At 43.3% G+C, this 22,817-nt stretch overlaps 1 protein-coding gene across 3 annotated transcripts in view; it reads left to right on the plus strand.

Annotated features, from left to right (window-relative positions):
- Positions 1-8,297: 8,297 nt before the first annotated feature.
- jade2 (jade family PHD finger 2) overlaps positions 8,298-22,817 on the plus strand; it is a 142,163-nt gene continuing 127,643 nt past the window's right edge. For all 3 annotated transcript variants that reach the window (XM_026327556.1, XM_026327557.1, XM_026327559.1), the window contains exon 1: positions 8,298-8,503. The gene's annotated coding sequence lies outside the window, so the exon portion shown is untranslated. The remainder of the gene's footprint in view (positions 8,504-22,817) is intronic.

Genomic DNA, 22,817 nt, shown 5'->3' on the forward strand with positions numbered 1-22,817 from the left:
AAGCTACTTCCGGTCGCCGGAGCTGTTTGTTTTTAGCGCAGCGCCACACAGCGGTGCGGCTGAGAACTGCACCTGCTCTGACACCCCGTCTGCACACAGGCTGCTCTGAAGTCCTGCACTCAGCATAGACACATAAATATTATATTATACAATGATTATTATCGATGTAGTGTAAAGTTTATTATTTCGCTATATGTTTGGGCACATTAATATGAAAATACAGTATATCTGAATATAATTATGCCCTAAAAACATGTTTTTAAAATAAACGCAAATAACTATTGTATTAAAATATATATTTAAAATATTATTAAAAGAAAAGAAAAGGAGGAGCATCTTGAGCTTGAAACAAGACAGAATAAGGCAAGTTGCTGCACAAGAATTATGACAAATTTAACTGAAAATACTATATTATTTAAAATGCATCAAAATACTGCAGACTAAAAAGGAGATTTTGTGCATATCATAGTGATATATGAGCTTTTAGCCTTTTTATTAGTTGTCACATAATCAACCAGGCAGCTTTTTGATATTACACAAAAACCCCTTGAGACAATTATGTAATTGGTGACATTGGGCTATATAAATAAACTTTGACTTGCTCCTAGCTGTAAAGTTAAATCTAGTGTAAAAAGGTGGACTCACACGAACATTACATGCAGCAGTCACACGTTATTAACCACACCTGTTCCCTTTTCCTTATGTATTATATGAAAATGTTTCTTTTTGTGTGTGAAAAATAACCATTTAATAAAAAATTGAAGCAAAAGCCCCCGAGTGCTGCAAACAACTACAGTAACTGTAGACAGAGGAGTTTTCTGCATACTCCTCCAGCTTACTTGTTCTGTGTTTCTTGCCAGAAGATATAACATTTACAGGTAAAGTGTCACTGACACACACACACACACTCACTTTCAATTTTCTTCCTTCTTCTCACACTCCCTTTTTTTCTGTACTTGAGCAGCCTGCCAGAAATATGATCAGAGAGAAACACTGGACTTTTAACCTCCGGTCTGTGTAAAGAGGTTTATGGACAGACTCTCAGATATACACAAAAACACACACACACACACACACACACACAGAATTCCCTTTCATTCTCACTGCACAGATATGTGCACAAAGCCTTGCAAAAGTTTTTTTTTCTTTCTCTCACCGTCTCATTCACACACACACCAGAATGGAGGATTTGGGGCTTGTTTTGACATGAAGTCATTGATATGCAGAAGGATTCCAGAGAAAGGCAAGCCAACATGAAGTCAGACGGACAGACAGCTCGCTGCTCTATCACTACTTTTATTTCTACAGCAGAGTAAAACCAGTTTTAACTATAAATCACTGTCAGAATGTCCAAAAGACCACGGTAATAACGGCTGCAGGAGGCGCTAATGATGTGATTTCTCTTGTCTTTAAAGTGAAGTAGCAAATATAATAATCCATCCATCCATCCATCATCTATACCCACTTAGTCCTAACCAGGGTCCCAGGGATCAGCTGGAGCCTATCCCAGCTCTCTTTGGGTGAAAGGCAGGGGTCCACCCTGGACAGGTCCCCAGTCCATCACAGGGCCACATAGAGACACACAAAGACAAACAACCACACACCAAATATAATAATATAAAAAAAATATTAACACATTTCTTTCTATCTTTAACCTCTACATGGAAACAAATAGCCTGTCAGACATTTATTAAAATGATTAACAAGCAGAATGGAAACTAAAGTGCAAAGAAAAGTTTCAACATGCAACTGAACGAAGAAGAAAACATGATGGATTTGTCTATTATCATTTTTATAGTAATTTTAAAAGTCTGTATGTGAAAGTTATGCAAATGTTTAAACCAGACACACACACACACACACAAACCATAAGTAATCTGCAAATAAATCGGACAGAGTAAACATCAGATTTTTTTAAAAAGAAGAAAAACACAGCTTGCAAACAGTGCATCATTTATAAACCATCAGTTTTCCAAACATCTGAAATTAGATTTACTGAGCAGCTGTAAAGGAACAGGAGACACGGATAGAGAAAGTCTGAGCAGGTTGGGACTAAAGTCAGACATGCAAGAATGAAATAATGTCTGTGCAGATCCAGACAGGAGTTTCTTTAAAGTGCAGCCTGCAGGTTCAGTGGAGCTCAAGACTGATGCAGCTGATAAAAAGACTGTCTTGCCTTTAGACATCTAGTGTAGTCAATCTCCACACAAGGAGAGTGTGGAAGGAGCGAACTCTGCATGTGGACACCAAACTCCAGGCTGCTCTTGTGAATGGAGTTCATTGATGAACTGCAGTGAACCTAAAACAGTGAGAAACTAAGGGAAATATTTCCAGATATTAAACAAAAAACACTCTATGATTAATCAGCCTTGAGTGTCTGTGACGACTGTATGGTCAGAATAACCAAGTTAATTCCCCCCCGCCTGTTAAACGTCTCCCAGATGTTTCACTTTCATCCTGTTTTCCATGGAGCTCTGAACATTGTAATTTTATTTCCATGCAGTGTCAATTTACTGTAAGTGGTTAGAAAACTCCCAACAGGCCGTGCTCTCCTGATGTTCTGAATCGGGTGTTTTACTAACCAACACCACAAAGTGGAGAGATGTGAACAAACTCACTTAACACAGGAACATGATGCCGTTTGCCCCTGCCTGCTACACTCTGTATGCATTCACGCACTAACACAACCCCTGTGCACGTAACAGTTGTCACTGTTCGCACAACCTGTCACTGAAAAACTGGATTATCTGCGAAAACTGTTGGTCACAAGACTGCAAGATATAAATGTGACTATTGAACATGAAGAGAAGCCTGATGAATACCTGCAGGACATTCTTTGTTAAGATGAAACCAAAATAAATATATTTGCATTAGGTGGAGTTCGGCTTGTTTGGCGTGGGCCTGGTCACGATGACTGAACATGCTGCTATGAGGCTGCATGAGTGCAGGAGCTGCATTTGTAGTTGTGTGTTTGTGTAGCCAGTCTTCTCCAGACAATCGTCCCAAACCTGTCCCCTGACTTGAATCTAAGTGGACACATTTGGAGCATTTTAAAGCTGAAAGTAGAGCAACAAAACTGATTTTCATTATAATCAGTCAAAAATGTTTGTTTTTCAGTCACTGGCTTTTGTTTTTCTTGTGCTTTGGTTCAAAACAAACGCAGCTGTATTGAATGGAAATATTTTGTGTAATTACTTGACATGTGAGTGATGCTGACCAGGTGTGTGCTCAGTTTTGTTATATGTACATAAACCCCCAGGCTTAACACCACATACCAACCCTAAACCAGTTTCTGTTGGAGGTGTAGCCTATGAAACACAGAGTTTTCCTCTTTAACAAACAACACATAAGTACACTCCATAAAAATGCACTTTTCCTCGCCTGTCAAATTCCCCCAGAAAAGCTGGCAGTGGTACTCCTGAGTATGTTTTATTTTGAGCTGCTTCCAAGTCATACAAATCGCAACTTTATTGAGTGACCCAGCCCATTAAGTTTATGGCCTTGCTCCACCTCTCACTCAGCCTGAAATATGCACTGATGCTGAAATAATACACCGTGCTCCAGCCAGCTCTGGCAGACGGCCGTTCTTGATGAGTCACCTAATGTATGCTTACTCAGGAGAAAACTGTAATTGGGAAACACACAGACAACAGGTAGCTCTTTCAACCAGAATCCTCAGGGAGTGCCAAGGAGAAGGGATTAACCCGCCCTGTGAAGCATCTGTGGTATCGAGGTTACTGTGGTGGAGAGCGGGACAGGCAGGATAGAGGGTTGTTAGTTCATTATAAGCCTCTACAGCCGTGCAGGTTAGGCTGAGACGTCACATTTCCAGGTGTTACTCAGCTCTCATGAGCTCCTTCAGCAGCTGGACCCGACTGCAGAAAAATTCACTGTAAGGAGGCATTCTGGGAAAATGCTGAATGGTGGGTCTTCTCAAGAAAAACAACAGTCATTTCAACCAATGTCCAGAAATGACATATGTTTACACTGATGTGACAAAGCACAGCCGCTCCTGTGCAGAGTAGGAGTTGTCACAAAGCCACAAGTCGACACAGGGCGGAGGTCGAATGGGTTAACTGATCATCAGACTTTGACAGGTGATATTGTTCATCTCTGAACACTGACGCTTGGTTTCTTTTAACAATGTGACTCTTATCTGTCTAATGGTTGTGGAAGGCCCCAATTATCTTGTCTCTTGGAGGGTCAGATCAGTATCTTTTTTTTGTTTTTTTTCCATGTGGCATTCAGGTACAACCAAACTAAACGTATTTTATTGTTTCATTTGGGGACTGGCCCAGATGTCTTTTGGATCAGGGAACAGCTTCTTTCAAACGTTTAGCTCACAAACTATTTCCAATTTTTGTGCAAATGTTAGATTCTGTTTTTCTTCATTTCACCAGATATTTAGTTAGGAGCATTAGGAGCAGTCAGCAGATAATGGAAGAAAAGGATGTGGTTTTATCAGACAAGTGAGAAGAGCATCTCTAAAGCTTATCGGAAAATGCATCGTAGATTGAGGACTATCAGAATTAGGCTGCACTTGACATTGCATTGACTTTTACCTCTACAAAGGAGGGTGTTTAAAACATTTTAGGCTTAGGACCCAAGTGATAAATGTAGACTGTCACCCTGGGACCCAGACTAATTAACTACTACTGATCTTGACATGCAGCAATGCTGAAGCATTAGGCCCTGACAGCTATTTCAGGTCCTGGATCCTGACCCACTGAAACCAAAAACTAGGATAGAGACCCGTCTATTGGACTAACTGCAGCTTGTAAGAATATTAGTACCATGATGCAGTGCGTGTACCTCCTTAATCAGAAGTATCCCCTTGGGAAAGTGTCGCCCCTGTGTTCATATTGATCTTATTTCCTAGTTATAAAGATGAAATGCAACAGCAGACATAAAAAATAATGTAACGTTGGCTGGTGCTGGGTGTGCAACATATTTTGTTGAAGACTTTATGTCCCGTGAGTAACAACAGAAGGAGAAAAAAAAAGACAGCAATGTTTGAAGCTAATTGACTCGACTGCAGTACTTCAAACCAAATAGACCCCAGAATCCCCCGGTGACGGAGAGAATAAAACGTGAGGAGAATTACACATTTGGTATTTGTACTCCTTATACTTTTTCAGCTCTGCGGTTGCCACCTTTTAAAATCAGATACGTAGCACAGACAAGTGTTGAGAAATCATGTTACTGTGATGTTATGTTTATTCTCTTGAGCTAAAGTCAATCAGTCAAACAAAGGCAGCACATTACTGTAAATAACACCGGAGATAAACAAGTTTACAACAGCCAATTTAAGCAGCAGACATTTTAACTTAGAGCAGGGAGAGCACGGGTGTGACTACCAACATTAACAACGGCTCAGTTCCACCAGGAAGCCTCTGCAGCGAGCCTGCATGCACAATAACCTGCAACTGTCTCACCTGAGCAGAGTACGACCGTCACTAATACAGTCTACACCTGTGCTTTTCCTGCTTTCACGTGTCAAAGGAGCCTGGACTGATTCTGATCATTTCACACTACACAGAGCTCGACTGACAGCAGGTCCTGCCAACACACTGACTCTACTAACTATAGCAGGAATATTATTCTTAAGGTTTTACTATTTAACAGTGTAAATACATAGAAAAGCGGCAAATTACTGGGCATATACAAATGTAAAGGTGCAATTAGGTTACTGTCAGCCAAATATACTAGAAGTACTTTATATAACTACTTTTAATTTGAAGTACTGCTGGGTAGCTTGTGAATTTCCCACCAAGGATCAATAAAATTTTATGATTATACTGTTTTTTTTTTTTTTTATTCATGTGAAGTAAAGTTATCAGATAAATGTAGTGCAGGAAAAGATTTGTCTTTCAAATGTAAAACAAACTTTATAACTTTTTTTTTTCACCTTTATAAAGGTAAAATATGAATTGATTGTAAGTTTAAAAACACTGACATTAGTTTAGTTTAGGTTACACTTAGTTTAGCAAATCAAAACCCCTGGACGCTTGTGCTCTAATAGCAGAAATGGCAAAGCTAACCAACAGGGAAGTAAGAACTTATCTTTGTTAACTAGTTTAACATTTTGATGTGTTCCATAAACACAATCCTTCGAATTACTGTTAACATCAAGTTCCTTTGCAGTAATCCTACATTTTACATTTACTAGTAGTGACCGACTAACCATTTACCAGTAGTTTGTCTTTAAATTGATATGGTTCGTGATTTAATGGTGTGTATAACAACATATTGATTGAACAAGGAGAAATGTTCTGCGCCCATTTGGTGCACGCAGCAGATTAAACAAAGTACAACCCCACTGTTCGACCCAGATCTGGGTGGACCAGCTTCCTAAATAAACAACATGTGCATCTACCTCATCAGCCGGTAGATTCTATTAGTGCACGTTAAAGCGAGCGTGGAGGTGGTCACAGGCTGTTTCCTCAGGGGACATTACCTACCTGCGTTATGCGGAGGAGCAGGCTGGGAGGACGAATGGTGGGATGCTGCTGTTGTACTTGAGTGTGTGCCAGAGAAATCCCTCCTCTGTGTCCTTCAGCGCCTCGTTGCACTTTGAGCGTAACAGCATCACACCCTCTATTCTGACTGTCACTGGATACAGCTGGTATGAGCATTTCTGCACTTGACATCCTTGCCTCTGTGTGTGTGTGTGTGTGTGAGAGAGTGTGTGTGTGTGTGTACGCCTGCAGATTTGATACAGCTAGAATTGTCCTATTTGTTCAGCCGAATGACCTTAATTTTTAGTGTGCCTCCTGGCTCTGCAGACATTTAAGAAACAAAGACGAATTACACCCACTGAGGGGACGCACTGTCCATCACTGTGGAGACGCCCAGTTAAAAGCTGCACATATTTACTCAAAAACGCAGATTCGATCTGCTCTACAAACTTTACGCTGTAGAGAAACACAAGAAAACGTAGTCAGGCTTGATAACAGGCGGAGGACAGTGATTTAGAGACACTGGAAGGTAGTAGATTACCCATTGATCAAACACCCTCCTCCCCTTTAAATATAGATTTTAGTGAAGTGTGAAGGGAGGTACTTTACTTGCCAACCATTCCCTTTGGATCACTGTGAGCAAATCAATCACTGGAGGAGAGACATTATCATGTACAGTGAAGTGCAGCTACAGGCCTTCACTTTCAGCCGAAGTGTCTGCTGCCTGTTGTTTTAACAGCCGTCAGTGGAGATGATGAGAATTAAGCACTGAGGGTTGAGGAAATACTTTAAAATGCAACTTGTGGTTAAAGTCTTAAAGTTATTATCCATAAATAAAAGGTGTCCGGTGAAAGTAAAGGGGTTAATGTTGCTCAGGACACTTTCTTCACTAATTTATGTCTGTTTTGCAGCTAAAATGAAGATGATTAAGTTTTAGACATGACACAGGTGATTTACTGAACCTGGTACCTCAGTGAGAACCAGGAAGTGATGATCCAGTTTTTTTGTTCTGTCCCACTTCAACACTTTTTCCTGCCTGTACCAGCGTCAGAGAAGTGGCAGGTACAATCCCCGTCCTCTCCTCTCCGAGGCGCAGTCATCTCGCGTTTGTCAGAGAAGGAAGTGCAGCTTGCGGTAACACTGAATTGAAAGTACGCCATAAATATGGCGCCAAAAGAGTTTTCAAGCTGATGATAAGAGCTGATTTTTCTCTCTCTTGTGTCTTTCTGGCGCTGGAGAGGGGGCGGAGAGGTTTCAAGACAAGACCCGCCTGTGCGTTTGTGCAGAGCGGTGTGCACGTACCCGGGCCAGCAGGCTGGAAGCAAGGCAGCAAGTGAAGCCGAGGAGAAGAGCTCAATGTTTTATTTTGGAAGGAGGAACGTTGCGAAACTGGTTTGCGATCTTTTCTGACTCATCGTTTGGAAATAAAGCATCCTTTTCTTTTTTTTTTTTCCTTTTTTTTAATTCTTACTCCTCCTCTTCTCGCTTCTCCGTCCCCTCCTCCCGTAGCGCTGGCACCGGGGAGGAAAACACAGTCGGATTTTGACACCACGTTTGGGCAGCTTTTGCAAAATGCGACATGCTTTCCTGTGCGCGGATCGTTGTGCGCACCTCGCAGCCCGCTGCACCGTGAGCAGCCGCGCCGCCGCTGCGTTTGTTGCTGCTGACTTTTGAAGGCTGCAACTCAGTCCGGCTGATACTTTGGGATTTTATTTCGGATTTGGACTCGGTCGTCGGTCTTTGCAGAGCTGACGCGCTGTCAACACGCACCGTGACGGGGAGGGAGGGAAGGAAGGAAGGAAGGGAGGAAGGGAGGAAGGGAGGGAGGGGAAGGGACAGTCCTGTCACCCAACGTGGATTCAGACTCGGGGCTGTTTAGCAGCTCTGCTAGCAGCCTGCCAGGGCACCGAGTGGGCAAACTGAACTAGTGCTAAACCATCCGCTGTAGAACTACATGTGCCTGGCTCCCGATGATCCCCTAATCCCCGGGAATCGCCCGCGCCGTCCAGGACTGAGGACTGCACCCGAAGCTGACTGCGATAAAGGTAAAAAAACGCACTAATACACAAATGAAATGGTGAAATCTAAAGGTGGGAGTGTTGCGGGACCTCTGGAGTCCACTTTACTGCCGCTATATGAGTGCTAGGCTAGCGGCAGGGCAGCGGCACTGTGCGCACTTTTGCAGCGGGCTTGTCAGTCCCAGTCAGCGGCTCGGGGGCTCTCACGGTGCCGCTAGTGTGAGCGGTGCATGTGGGTCAGGAGTGTGTGTTGTGTGTGTTGCACGGGTTCAAACAAACAAACAGGAATAAGCCGTTTGAAGGCAAAGCCTGAGTGGAATGAACGGGGCAAACTTGGCCATGTTGTGCTGCACACGTAACGTCAACGCGCCCCGGTGGGAATCAAGTGTGAGGGGGCAGCTGGAGACAGTCCAAGTCCGGGTTTGTTTTTTGTTTTTTTTGCGCCTAATTGCAGCAAATAGGCTGATTTTCAGCAGCGCACGGAGGAATGTGAGCTGCGACATGCAGGCGAACACGAGAGCAGGAAAACACATGAAGTTGGGATGGTTGGAGAGCAGCGGGTCTGCGTGCAGGGTGGTGGCGTCAAACGTGCACGGTCCCTGGAGGGTTTGCAGGTTTCTCCAGTCCTCGGTTAAAAGGATGAGAGGAGGAGAAACCAAAAGGGGAGATGGGAGGGGGGCAGCTCTGCTTTTAGGAAGGCAGAGCACGCAGACACACACACACACACATTAAGGAATTAGAGCAACTCCTTTCTGCCTCCTTCACCCTCTTCCTCCTCCTCCTCTTCCTCCTCTTCCTGCTGCTGCTTCGTGCTGTGCAGATCTGGCTGACTTTAGAAAGGGGGTGGGTGGGGGGGGAGTGGCTGTTGTTTACCTCTGTCAGAGCCCTGTCTGTGTACCTGGGTTGGCTGAGTGTGGCTGAGACACGGAAAAACAACAGCACAGGGATCTGACGTGGATGCAGGTGCTGATGCTGGGAGTCAGGATTAACGGGGTGTAAGTGGGACATTTGCCTCTGCTGCGACTTTCAGCGTCATTATTGACTGAAGAACCTTTAAAGAACATCATGACTGCAGTTCACCCACAGGTTCTTGGTGGTGCACGTGAGGCTGAACTGGTTCTAGCCCTGATTCAATTAAGCTGGAATCGTCGGGGGACTTGTTAAATGTTCCCAGTTGTGACAGCAGCCCCCCTCCCATCCCCATCCCCTCTCCTCTTTGTACCATCACACACACACACACACACACACACACACACACACACACACATACCCACTTACTCTTGTTCATTGTGAAGCGGAGCTGTGCAAAATACAGCAGCTTCATAAAGCTGGGGGGGGACCTGCCTGTGACATCACAGGCAGGTCAAAGGTCGAGATTAATGTAAACAAAATAAAATATGTAAATATGAATTTGTATGTGAAAAATGTTAAAGTCTTTCCAGAAGGATGGATTTTAGGGGAGATGTGAATCTATTTTCTTAATACACCTGTTACACCTGCACCCCTTCTCCTCAGCACCATGACACACACACACACACACACACACACACACACACACTCACCCCATCCTCATCATCATCATCGACAAGTTCAACCTGCACGCACAGTAACTCCGTGTGCTGCTTCTTCAGCCTAAACACATTCAAGTACAATGCATGTTCAGTGCTCTTCAGATCCTCAGTGCACACACTCACTGAGACTCTCAGCCCCCCCCCTGTGGGTTTGAAACCGGAGATGAGTCATGGTGTGTGGGGGCATAACAACTCTGTCTCAGTCCCTCTCTCGCCTGCTCTGTCTTTCATATCTTGCCCGATGCTGTGCTATTTGCTTTTCACTTGTTTTTCTCCCTCCCCTCCCTAGAGGCACTCCCCTCTCCTCTCCTCTCCTCTCCTCTCCTCTCCTCTCCTCTCCTCTCCTCTCCTCTCCTCTCCTCTCCTCTCCTCTCCTCTCTCCTCTCTCCTCTCTCCTGTCCCGCCTGGAGACAGTGGTTGTTTACAAGGCAACTGAACAGGGATGGGAGCTGTTTTCATTTTGCATCTCTTTTTAATGACAGCTCTTGGAGCCACTTTTCCCTGCTTCAGTCCCTCTTTCCTCATCTGTTGCTCCCGTCCGTCCGTCCATCCATCCATCCGTCCGTCCATCCATCCATCCGTCCATCCATCCGTCCATCCATCCCTCTGTCTGTCCCTTCATCATCACTTGATCATCTGATTCAATGTTTGCATCCATCATCTCCCTGTTTGGTTTGTCATGTGAGACTCCAGCCTGTTGACCTTTTAATTCTCACGTGTGGACATACACACACACACGTGTGTTAGGGTGCGTGTGAATGTGTATTTGTGTCCGCTGTGTCAAGCGCTGATCTCTGATTGGCTGAAAAAGGGGGTAAGGACCCCCACGTGGTGTGTTGTATTGCATTAGCAGTGCTGTAGTGAAGAGAAGGAGTGAGTGTGTGTTTGTGTGTGTATTCATGTATGTGTGTGTGTTGTAGATGCCTGCAGGCGTGTTGGCTAGCTGTCATGTCACCAGCTCTCTGCTGTTTTCTGCTCTGCTTACTAACTAACTAACCAGCATGTCGACCATGAGGGTATTAGTGCTAGCTGAGGAGGATTTGTGTGTGTCGTGTGTGTGTGTGTGTGTGTGCGTGTGCGCGTGCGTGCGCTCTGGTTTTGTGTATGAAGAATAGCCCATATTAGATGTCCTGAGTCTGATGACTCAGAGTTGGAAATGTCTGATAATCGATTACAGCAAGAAATGAGAAATATTTTCCTCAGAATTGATTTTTAAAAGAGATTACAGGAGTCCTGTTATAGTAACACAACAGAACAGGAGTTCTTCTAAAAAGTGAGATGTTTTATAATATTGAAACTCTTTCATGTTTGTAAAGAAAAAGGATGTGACACGAATATATGGAAACACCCATGGGTGCGTTCAGGATCACTCGGTTTATTCTCGGTGTGTGTTCATTTATGTTTTGCTGTGAGTTGGTAGGATTTTCCAGGTTCAGGCATGTTTTTATGCCCATGTGTGCTGCGTCAGTGTTGATGACCCTGCTGTGACCTAGAAGCTCATTAGCAGCTTCTTGAGCCTGTGTGTGCACGCTGACCTGCTGGTCAGTGGGCAGGAGCTGATGTCAGACTTCAAGGGGAGAGAGAGAGAGGGGGGGGGGTGTTTTAATTTCTCTTTTCCTGTACTACTGTGACTTGGCCTTGTTAGTTAAGGATAATTGCAAAGTCTGCACACCTGCACAAATCACTGGTGGGGAAGGAAATGGTGCAGATATTTCACCGAGATATTTGTAGGAGTAATTGGAATGTGCTTCTTTGTCCTGCAAAACCTGCAGAAATGGACTGGGTGAGAACAGTGAATGTTTTGGCACAGGACTTGGCTTTTCAGATAAAAAATGAATGATTTATTTATTGTCATCGTTTGCAGTAGCTCTGTGTTGTTTCCACAGAATCGACAGTGATGTTATTTGGAATCACCGAGCTTATATTTAATTTCCTTTCTACTCATTTCACGTGTTTTCATTTCCCCTCGGTAAATGAGACGGCGGCCACAGCAGTCCTACTCTAGGACTGTACGCCATATTAAACACTTTCTGCTGCTTCACTCTGAGATGCTTCTCTCTGTTATATCACTGGAATTGAAATATCTTTGGCTATTGGTCTGTTGGTTGAGCAGAAGGTTATTGGTTTGTTTTTTTTAAATTGTGTCACTGTGTCTTAAGTTGTGGTGCCAAAACAGTAATGGCGTAGCATTCGGGTGAGAGAAGATAGAAACTAGCTCTGGTTATAAATAGCTGAGTGGATGATGTTGCTGGGATGAAATAAAACAGCCTAAATGTTTCATTAAGTTCGACTTGATGGAAAAATGTCGACATGTAACTTAAAAAAATTCTTACTGATTTTAATAATTATTATTTCAGTTTGAAGTCTTTTTCACAAACATTCCTGCCTCTTTCAGTTTTAAATGTATCTACATTTATTTAGATTTTGTAGATGTCATACCATCATTATTATTTTTTTATCGCCTTAAATGACTGACCGATTGACTAAAAATAGCTGTTAGTTGCAGCCCTAATAATCAGAAAACCTCTCAAGGTCTGTTTAGTTTTTCCTCTCTGGAATATCCACTCTCTTAAACCGGTGTCCAAACTTAATCCTGGGTCTTTTTTAACTGGCTGAAATGCAGAAACAGAAACTACAGGGACATCCAGGAGAGCAGAGAGAGGTGAAGGTGTGGAAAATCATCATATCAGTTTGTCTCCGATATCCATCACACTGAACTTCATGGTGCTCAAGTAGTCAGAACTAGTGTAGAAACTACTTTCCAAGACATGAAACTTTTAAAATAAAAAACATCTAGCAGTCTGATTACTGTGGTAGAGCTGAAGCTGCAGAAACATGTTTTAAAATACATTATCCATTTTCATCTTAAATGTAGGAGAACTCTCTCTCTCTGCCTCCTGCTAACGCCTACTACTAAAAATAAAAAGTCAAGATGGATGTGAGCACCGTGATGGACAGGCTGACAGATGCTGTCTGAGCTCCTGATGGAAAGAGTTTCAGGAGTGTGTGTGTGTGTGTGTGTGTGTGTGTGTGTGTGTGTGTGTGTGTGTGTGTGTGTGTGTGTGTGTGTGTGTGTGTGTGTGTGTGTGTGTGTGTGTGTGTGTGTGTGTGTGTGTGTGTGTGTGTGTGTGTGTGTGTGTGTGTGGAGAGGGGACAAGTAAACAACAGATAGAAACAGTATGTCAGACCTTCCTTTGCTGTTTGAACACCCGGTTATCCAGCATGGAAATATGCTTCTGATTTATTGTGCCATTCCTTGATGATTTCATTTGTGTGTTAACCTTTTAAAACTATCAAATGGATCACAACCTTTTATTTAAAAATGGCTTTTTGGAGCATGAAGCAGTTTGACATAGAAGAAGAGGATGGAGTCGAATGGCAAAAATGTGGAGGAAACGTGATGATGAGGTGTGTGGAGGAGCTCGGAGGAGTCGGGGAGAGATAAAGGTGAAGACGAGGAAGGTGAAGCCAGCAGGGACAGTAGGGAGATGTAGGGAGGGCAGGATGAAAGATGACAGGAGGGGTGGAGGGAGGGAGGTGCAGGTAGATAAACAGGGAGGTGGTACTCGGGGTCGCTGGGAGTGAAGGGCAGAGTATTCACTCTCTACTTCTCTATCCTTTTCATCCCTCCATTGCTCCTTTCCAGCAACTAATGAACTCCTGATGGCAGTGGAGATGGGAGCGATGGATCAATCCTCCATCTCTCTGTGTTTCTTTCCCTTTTTCTCCCCCCTCCCACCTGTCCTCCCCTTTTTGCTCTCTCTCCTCCCGGGTTTTTTGGCAGGGCCCCAGCCTCGCTGGCACCAAACTCACCTCCTTCATTGTTTGTCAGCAGATTTCAGGAGATGGATCAGGAGCCTTAGTTAGAAAATTATTTGGACCTCAGCCTCTTCTCTCTTTTTTTTTTTCTCCTGTTTTCATTTCTTCTTTCTTTCTGTTTTCTGCTCTCTCGTTCCTGCTCCCACAATGCAGCGGCAGCAGCAGGAGCAGTGGCAGCATCAATAAATATTGTGTTAATGTTCTGGTGGTTTGGAGCCAGCAAGGTGATAAAGGAAATCTATTTGATTTCTGTGGCTCGTTTGTTTGGCTGGACGCCTCTCTGGATGGTGTGTGTGTGTGTGTGTGTGTCTGTGTTGTGTTTGAATATAATGTATGTGTGTGTGTGTGTTTGGCCTAGGACACAGTTGCTTCCTTAATTCCTCTCATTTTCTCTTTCTGACACTGGTCCACTCCCTTGTTTGTTCTCTCCTTCAGTCGTCTCTGTGCTTTGTCCTTCCTCCTCTTTCCTTTCATTTCTTTCTCAAGTTTCTCAGCCTGTTGTATCGAGACACGACTCTTCTTCTTTGTGCTCAGCATGAGGATAGAGCACTCGTATTACTGAGTGACAGCCACTGTAAAATAATTGTCCTGTAATGATTCCTCCCAATGTACTACAAGGAAGCTTTAGGCTGTAGTTCGTTTGACATGTTGTCTGACCACATCTCGACCCAGAAATGTTTCTTTCTCACATCTGCACACCTGGCCAGCTGTTGTGTCAGATGCTTGTGGTTTAATGATTGTGGTTCCAAATGCGGTTGTGGGGTGGTGGTGGTGGTCGTGGTCCATTCCTCAGACCGGCAGGATTAAATCTGGTTGGGAAAAGTGAAAAAGCAGCAGCATGGTAGCTCTGAGAGAGAATAATGGACTTTTAGTGCTTGTTAAAGGTATTTCACTGTTCTTCACTGAGGCTGGATGCTGATCATAGAGATTTTTAAGATCCTTATCATCAGTCACTGAAGGTAAACTGAACCTACACCATATGCAGAGGATAAGTGAATTCAACCTGAGGTGCAAACCAAATATTCAGCAGCTGTTGCAGCATCAAGCTGACCCTGGCATTTGCTGAACAAAGTTGAGAGAGCAAGCTGTGAATGTGATGAGTTACCAAAATAAGACGCACTTGGATGAACTAAAAATAGTGTAGAACAGCTGCTGGATGATTGATTAGTCCTATCTGTCATATCATAAAACCAAAATGATTTAAATCATTACTAATAATAAACCGTCTATGTCTAAAAGTAAATGCAGGGAAACACTGAAATACACAGGATGTTTCACTGGGGAATAATCTCTGATGTTTTTCAGTTTTCCCTTGAGGACCAGGCGAGTTTCTTAGCATTGTTAGTGTTCCTCATTTAAACCACAGCTCCAGCTAGCAGGGAGCATTTATTTTTTGTTTCTGTGATGTTTTACACTTCACTTAGAGAAGCTCAGCTCCCTTGTGAGCAATACCAGAAAACTAATTCACTTTACAGAGACAACAGTCTTCTGTATTTGACATGAGGAGTGAGTTTCCTGCCATCCAGCGGATCCCTGTGGAGTCTTCAGCGGGGTGGGGGAACACAGGGGAGAGGGCTGATGGGAATGGTGATGGTGATATCAGAGAGTGACTCACAACTGCTCTTAAGTGGCTGTGAGCCTTCCAGTCAGTCAGGAGATGCTGGTGTGTGTGTGTGTGTGTGTGTGTGTGTGTGTGTGTGTGTGTGTGTGTGTGTGTGTGTGTGTGTGTGTGTGTGTGTGTGTGTGTGTGTGTGTGTGTGTGTGTGTGTGTGTGTGGTGGGTGAGGTCATGAACACACCATTAAAGGTGCAGTCTGAGAGGTTCAGCATGTATGTTGTGGTTTTTTGTTTCTTCGTTTGAGGTTTATTTGTGGTTTCCCACCTTGTTGTTGTAGATTTCAGTGTAAGTGTTGTTGGTGCTTGTATCAGGAAAAGTAGCGAACCAAGGGTCCAGCAGTGATTTACTTCATTCTGCTTCCATTTGGGATATGAAACTGATTTCTCAAATATCCTGCAACCAGAGTGCGATTATCTCCAGGAGTGGATCACCGAAGTTATTACTATTCATCCTTAGGGGGGGACACGGATCTGTGTGTTTGTGGGTGCGCCAACTTTTAAAGTGCATCCAGTGGTTGTTGAGCTATTTCACTAAAATCCACAAATGTTCACCTGCTGTTGGTGCTGGAGGAAAAGTCAGTGGCTTTATCCTCCGTTTACCATCCACAGAGCCACGTCACTACACCGAGAAAAGCAGCAAATCCTTCCTGGATGGAAGTTGCCTGCCATTCTTGACTTACAGATTCAGATGAATTAACTGCTGATCAACTGATCAATTACTAATATAAACACATTTATGACTAATCATTACCCCATTACTGAATGGACGTAAAAAACTGCCTCTCTGGTCTGTCCATGACTGTGGCATGCAGAAGAGGATGGTTTGCGGTTGACTCGTGCTGTGCTGAGGTGTCACCATGTCTGTGCACAACATTAGCATTTTGATGGTGGATGACTCACTGATGGGAAATCTTTAAACACATAAAAGGATGCGTGAGAATCACAGAGCCACAATGCTTCTTCTAGACAGCACACATAAAAATCAGCTCTTCATCTTGAAGTGTCAGGATGTTGAAGGATGGATTTCTGTCAGTTCCGTCTATACACTGAAAAGACTGTGTGTGTGTGTGTGTGTGTGTGTGTGTGTGTGTGTGTGTGTGTGTGTGTGTGTGTGTGTGTGTGTGTGTGTGTGTGTGTTTGGCTCCATGGGTAGGTTGCCGTCTTTTTTCTTGCACACCTGTTAGCCTGATGAGGATGTTTAGTGTGTGAGATGTGTTTTCCTCTTCTTTATTTTCTTAGCAAGCACAGGCATCTTTGCTGTGTTTGTGTTTGTGTTTGATGTAGAGGTAAATACTTGATACCTGACATCACACATTGATACACACTCAAATTGAAAGACACACACACACACCTACACCTTGACATTTTGATTCTTTCACCTCATTCATAGTAGTTGGCCTATTTCTCCTTCTGTCTCTTTCTTTGTTCTCTTTCTGTCTTTTCTCTCCCTGCTCTCTCAACCTCACTTTATAAATCTATGTGATTCTTTTCTCTGGTGCTCTTTCTCTCTATACCTGTCAAATGTGTCGGTGTGTGAACCTCTGTCTTTTGCCTACCTTCTCTCTAGCGGCTCTGTCCAAAAATAGCTGTGTGTGTGTGTGTGTTGCAGTCTTTCCTGCATGCTTTCTAGTTGTTGCTGTCTTGCTTGTGCAGACATTACCACTGCACAAGCAAGTGGTACACACACACACACACACACACACACACACACACACACACACACACACACTCTTGCCCATCCTGTCTCATCCTGCTTGTCAGGTTTTCCCCAGGAAGAGGAAATATTCAGTGTCAGTGGGATGAGAACAAACAGGGAGGAAGAGAGGTGGAGAAAAATGATGGACAGGTGACTTGGGGGATGTAGAGATTAGGTGCAAAGAACATATGAAAATAAAAAGAGATGAGAGACCGAGGTTGAAGGTGGAAGAGTGAGTGACAGAAAGGAAGAACAGGGAAGAGCAGCTCTGTTTGCTTTTAGTTTGGTTGCTGCCAAAGGCTTTTTAGATTTTTTTTTTTCTTTTTGTTACCCAGACAGAACAGGTCTTTCTCTGTTCAGTCAACACACACTCTCACACACACACACACACACACATTCATCAGGATCATAGGCACACAAATAAACCTACAATAAATGCACTGATACAAACCTCATCCCTGGATGCACAAACATACATCTTCACACACACACACACACACACTCACACACACACACCAGAGTGCCTCAGAGAGATGGCTTGTTATGAAGCAATTTATATGCAAGGATTCTTTATCAAACTGACTGACCTCTGGCTCCTCAAGGAGCTCTGAGCACTGGCCAGCTGTGTGTGTGTGTGTGTGTGTGTGTGTGTGTGTGCTCGCTCATTGGCAACAGCTTTGCTCCCACAGATTGTTTATGTTTGTGTCATTTTACTGTGAATTGCACACACTATTCATATCCTTTTTATTTCATTATTTTGCTTTATACATTAACATTCAGTCCCTTTCTCTGTGCATATATAAATGTGTGTGTGTGTGTGTGTGTCCAGATGTTCCAGCAGTCACATAATGCCTGTTTATTTTTGATGGATCTGTCTGCTTCTCCTGACACCCAGGCTGCCAGCTCATCTCTAGAGAGGCTGTGTGTTGTGTGCTTTGCCTCTGCAGCTACAGTCTCTTAATAATAGATCACCGTCATCGCAGCCATTGTTGTGTGCTGACCTTAAGTGCTGCAAAAAGGCCCAGATCCACACCAATGTTTCTGCTGAAGTAAATGCACTGTCATCTACAGGGGGGAGGCTGAGGGAGAGGACAGAGAGACAGACAGCCGAACAGAGGGAGGACATACTTGCAGACAGACAAAACAGATGGCAGGCAAATGGGTAGATGGGCAGAAAGGCAAAGAGTCATGCAGTCAGACAGACAGAAAGACAGATGGCAAGCTTACAGGCAGACAGACGGATGGACAGAATGAACAATGGGATGCAGCCAGTCAAGACAGATTTGGACGCTAGCAGGCAGGCAGACAGACAGACAGACAGAAAGTCTTGCAAACATCTTGCGTTATTCATTCACAGACCAGATTGTTAGCTCAAATAGTCTTTCACATTTTCATGCAAATATATATCTGTTTTGCTACAATATTAATTATATTAATACATAATGAACTGAATGATTGACTCCAGAGACAGTTTTGCACTGAAACCAGTGACTGATCAATTGATTTATTCTCTAGAAACTGATTTAAAAAGCAAACCTGGACGTTCTCGGTTTGAAAGCCTTGTAAATGGAAGCTGTTTTTGGTTTTGGATGGTTTTATGGTGTTTAAACAGAAACTTAAAACCTAGTCCTACCTGGCTTTTCAGTGCAATATTCCACAGGCATTATTTATTCTATTGTGTTCTTGTTTTAAAATGTTTTTATTCCCTTGTCAGTCACAGGTAAAGCAATTTGAATTGCATGAACCTGTTTGAGAGCTACTATACAAATAAATCAGTAGCGACAATCGTTTTTTATTACACACATGAGGTATTTGCTTTTAGTGTGAAGCGTTGTCTGACGTTTTTCAGCAGGAATAAGGTTTTTTTCAAAATAAATACCACAAGAGCCGTCACAACCTATTAAGGATGTGACAAAATTAAGAGAAAATCTAAAGGAACTAGACGTTATAGTCTCAGTCACACAGTCTGACTGACAGGTATGATCACATTGAAGTGCAATACATTTCCACACATTTATTTTTGCCTTGGGTAGACCGTATGCTGCTGTCAAGATGTCCTAAAACCAAACAGCACGTTTATGACACTTTATTTCCCATTTTCATCTGCAGCAGCATCTGCTCTCTTGAGAGTGACACTGATGAAGCTCCAACTGAGCTGAAAGGGTAAATTTGTTCCTCACTCTTCAATTTACTGTGTGACGTCTTCATCCTGACGCTCTGCAGAATCCAGGCATGTCAAAGGTGCGGGAACACGAAGGCCGACTGTTGTGTTTAACGACGAGTTAACGTTAACTGGCTGCTGACCGTCGATTTAGAAGTTAAATGATTCAACATGAGTTATTATTATCTCTAACTGCTTCTGTGATGCAAAACTTCTCCACGCCTGTGTTGGCAAACGCTTGGCAGAGGTCAAGGGCCCCAGTCCGTCACTGTGCTTCAGTCCCCCTGACTTGCACTGGTTTACAGGTAGTTCCCGTCAGGAGGAACCAAGTGATGCTAATCACTCTGCTCCCTGGATTATCAGTGGCTGAAACGAAGGGCTTGTTTACTCCATTGCATTTTTGGTTTATTTAGATTCCCAGGGGCTTGTTATGATGCAGGTGCACAAATGAGCCAAACGTAAATGTAAGAAATTCTCCAGAGTGCGAGCACACCCTCAAATAGTCGTGTGTCGACTAGTCTTTTAGCAGTAACAGCTGTTTGCTTCCAGTGCTAAATTACCTGACGTGATTTTCTTTCCCGCCTGCAGTTTGCTGTCCAGATCTGCTCGTTTCCTCGGGCCTGATCTGCTTTTCCTATTAGACCATCATTCAGACGTAATGCTCTCTGCAGTATCATAGTTGGCCAGTTAATTTGGACTCGAGGCGATTTGGCTTTCCCAGCATGCATTAGTCAGCCTTCTTGCTGTCTGTCTTATTGTATGGGTTTTAGACTGACGCTAAACTATTCACAGGAAATGTGGCTCGCAACAGCTGGGAGCTTTAAAAGTAGAGCAATGTAACCTGTTCTGTCTGAGCCAGGTTTGAGATTTGAATATAACCAGACTCAGGTCGTCAATAACACTGATTGATGAAGTGCTGTTTTATTGATTTGAATAAATTCTATAATTGACATGTTGATGGCTGTATACACTATAACAAAGATGTTCCATTTGAGCCTCAGGCTGGAGATGCATGACTCTGTCTAATTACTGGCCTCTGACATGATAAGACAGAACATGACATTATTAACAGACATTTCCAGGTGTGACTGTCACAGCTGGCAGGAGGGGACACTTTTCCCTGTTATCATTCCAGTTGGCACCTTCCTGTAGCAGGTAACTCTCAGTTTGGCTCCACCCAGCTTTAATCTTACTAGCAGTGTAATCAGACAGAGTAATTGGAAACACCTGTGTGGGTGGGCAGGACCTAATGGAGTCAGAGTAATGGAGACCAGGCCAGATTACGCTCCGCTAATTGGGATCAATGTGAACTGAAGTGGACCTGACTGTTTGAACGCTGAGAAGAAATGTGTTCTTGGCTGATGTTTCCGTCTTAACCTTCGGCAGAGTGATTACCTTTGAATCAATCACATCAAATCCCACTGCTTCATTTATTAGCCGTGCTGTTGGCCAGTTCCTCTGGGTCCTGGGTGTGTGTGTGTGTGTGTGGACAGTGTGACAGCTCTTTAATGTGACGAAGCTGCAGAGAGCATGCCAAGAGTTAGTGTGTGTGTGTGTGTGTGTGTGTTGATGCACAGGCTGTACGTACCTGTTTTCTCTTTTTTTTTTAATGTGTGTCCTACCTCCTGACTGTGTGTTTACACAAAACAGCATATGACAATAGATGATATTTATATTTACACTAGAGGCTCTTTCCTGTCAAATTTGCATTTTAACAAGGAAAAACAGATTTGGTTGAAATGTTTTGCTTTAAGACACAAAGTTCATATTTATATCATCAGTTTATTATTTCAATAACACGCTCATTAGAAAAGCTTGTCCTGTTTGAGTACAGCGTGAAGTTTAAGGTGCTTTATGTGTTGTGCATGTGTCTGCTTGTTGTGTACAGTTGTCTATTGAAATGTAATTTTGTTTGTGTGGATGAGAGGATTCTTGTCAGCCTCTGTAAACCCTCCTGCCTTTCTCCAGCTTCTTTTTTTTTTTTAGCATTACATGGTCTCCCTCACTCCACCTTCTCACTTTTACACCGGCTCTTTCTCTGCTTGTTTCCAAACTTCATTTCTTCATCATTTAGCGAGGAGGGCTATTATTTATACGTCAGAAATGTTCAGCCTCACCAAAGCCGTGTATTTCACTCTGTTTGATATGGCTCTCTGGCTCGTATAACATGGTTTCATTGGCCGTGACAGCTGGTCGCCTCTAGCTATTGTCTGGGTTCAGCTTTGACTGAGTACAGCTTTACACAGTGCTGGTACAGTGTGAGATCATAAGGCACTAAAAAGCAGTAGTATGATGATGATGATGATGATGATGATGATGATGATGATGATGATGAGTGTAATATGCAGCTGTGTGAATTAGACTGCAACTAATGATCATTTTCATTAGTGATTAATCTGTCTGTTATTATCTTCACTACCCAGTTAATTGTTTCATCTGCACAATGTTGGGAAATATAAAACATGTGCTATCACAGTTTCCCAGATCCCAAGCTGAAATAGCTTAAACCACCACATATGCAGTTTAGACATAGAACAGAGTTGATCCATGTTTGCTTGTAAGAATTTTGTTAAATATTATAATAACTTAATGTCAAAATTGTTGCTTAGTAATTTTTTGTTTTATTGATTCCTCGACTTGTTGTTTCAGCTGTAAGTGTATGATAAAATGATACAACACGGTAGAATTTAACAACACGTGACAGTGATAGACTTATTATACAGCTCAATATACTGTCTAACAACTTGTTTCAGCCAACTGTGTTTCTAATTCACTGAAATTCAGCTGTTTGGCAGGACAGTAGACAGACAAAAACCCTTTGCAGCTCTTTGTCATTCTGCGTTTTTGTGTACTGCTTTTGTCTCCAGGAAGTTAACCCAGTGCAGACCTGGAGTCTGAGTCTTTGGACTGATTGAAATGAAGCTGTACGTTTGTGAGTCTTCTCAGTCTCCCTTTCCTCCTTCACCCACTCCGTCTCTCCAGAGAACAAGAAATATCTCAATCCACAGTCTGGGCTCTGGCTCACTGGGCTGATTGAGACAAGGCTGGGCGTACTGCATAAGAGAGTGAGCGAGAGACATGCAGTAGACATGTAAACGAAGGATGAGAGAGAGAGAGAGAGTGGGAGGAAATCAGGTGGAGGAAAAGAATAAGTGATTGAGAAATTGAGAAAATGAACTTAGAGGCTTTTCTTGGCAGTTGCAGGGCTGTTAGTCAGCCTCATGCTTCAGGTGATCTGATACAGTGACATTTCCAATTACCATCGGCTCTTTCATTTTACCGGGCCAGTGGTTCCCCCCCTTACATGTGCAGTCTGAGAGGCTGGTGTGCCACCAGGACAAGAAGTTAGAGAGACTCTCCTGTCAGCTTACAATCACCGGTCCAGCCTCCGTGACAGCAACATGCCACAGATCCTGAACCCTTTCTCTGGTCACTTTAAGATACCTGTCAAAAAAATAGCCGCCAGTAGCCAATAGAT

This window comes from Mastacembelus armatus, chromosome 14 (genome assembly GCF_900324485.2).
Source record: "Mastacembelus armatus chromosome 14, fMasArm1.2, whole genome shotgun sequence".
Classification (NCBI taxonomy): Eukaryota; Metazoa; Chordata; class Actinopteri; order Synbranchiformes; family Mastacembelidae; genus Mastacembelus; species Mastacembelus armatus.